The sequence below is a fragment of the Pseudophryne corroboree genome, chromosome 3 (genome assembly GCF_028390025.1).
Source record: "Pseudophryne corroboree isolate aPseCor3 chromosome 3, aPseCor3.hap2, whole genome shotgun sequence".
In the NCBI taxonomy this organism is placed as follows: domain Eukaryota; kingdom Metazoa; phylum Chordata; class Amphibia; order Anura; family Myobatrachidae; genus Pseudophryne; species Pseudophryne corroboree.
Window position 1 is genome coordinate 666,735,864 of NC_086446.1, and position 1,631 is coordinate 666,737,494.

Below are 1,631 nucleotides of genomic sequence, written 5' to 3' on the forward strand. Positions count from 1 at the left end.
GTGTGCCTGAGTAACAATGGCGCACAGCTGCAGTGCTGTGCGCTACCTTGTTGAAGACTGATGTCTTCTGCCGCCGATTTTTCCGGACCTTTTCTTGCTTCTGGCTCTGTAAGGGGGCCGGCGGCGCGGCTCCGGGACCGAGCTCCGAGGCTGGGCCTGTGTTCGGTCCCTCTGGAGCTAATGGTGTCCAGTAGCCTAAGAAGCCCAATCCACTCTGCACGCAGGTGAGTTCGCTTCTTCTCCCCTTAGTCCCTCGATGCAGTGAGCCTGTTGCCAGCAGGTCTCACTGAAAATAAAAAACCTAAAACTAAACTTTTCACTAAGAAGCTCAGGAGAGCCCCTAGTGTGCACCCTTCTCGGCCGGGCACAAAAATCTAACTGAGGCTTGGAGGAGGGTCATAGGGGGAGGAGCCAGTGCACACCAGGTAGTCCTAAAGCTTTTACTTTTGTGCCCAGTCTCTTGCGGAGCCGCTATTCCCCCATGGTCCTTACGGAGTTCCCAGCATCCACTAGGACGTCAGAGAAATCTTATTTTTTAAGGTTAAGTACAACACAACTGAAGTAGGGATTGCAATTTATCAGGAGTGTCTGGGGCAAGCATGGACAAAGAAGTGGTTTGAATAAAGTCTTGGGATTGTAAATACTTGTAAACTTCTTTTTGTGAAATATTGAACTTTGGGGGTCATTCTGAGTTTATCGCTCACTAGCTACTTTTTGCAGCCGTGCAAATGCATATTTGCCGCCCACTGCGGAGTGTATTTTTGCTTTGCAGGAGTGCAAACGCCTGTGCAGCCGAGCGGAAGCAAACACATTTTGTGCAAAACAAGACTATCCCTGTAGTTAGTTACTTATTCTGTGCAATGATTGCTGCGACGAATGACGTGGTGATGACGTCAGATACCCGCTCAGAAAACGCCCGGCCACACCTGCGTTTTTCCAAACAATCCCAGAAAACGGTCAGTTGACACTCAGAAACATCCTTTTTCTATCAATCTCCTTGCGATCGGCTGTGCGAATGGACTCTTCGCTAGATCCAGTGCACAGCAGCGATGCTCTTTGGGCCCGTACGAAGTGCTTGCGCATTGCAGCACATACGCATGCGCAATTTAGCCATTTTTTTACCTGATCGCTGCGCTGCAAAAATCGGCAGCGAGCGATCAACTCGGAATGACCCCCTTTGAACGTAGTGACTGAAAAGGATATACATTTCTGCCAGGATCAAACACATCTTTGATAGCACTGATCCTTTTCTACCTCCATTTAAGAAACAAAGCATTTTCTAACCCTGGTGGAAAAGATGGGTTACCCCAAAATGTAGAGTATTTGGAGACATTGTGACATCTACCTAATTTGTAGTTTATTTGTAACCAAGCAAAATATGTATCCTTAAAAAAAAAAATATTGAGAGCAAAAGGAGGTAATTCAGATTGTGGGACATGTAGGAGAGCAGCTAAAGAATAAGGATATACCAGGGTTTCCTCTACATCGGGAATTGTGTATGAATTAGAGCCAGTGAGCCAATCTGTGATATATCTAAAAAATAGAGATGTGCGGCTGGCACTTTTCATGTTTTGTGTTTTGGATTTGGTTCTAATTCCACTTTCATGTTTTGGTTTTGGGTTGGTTTTGCC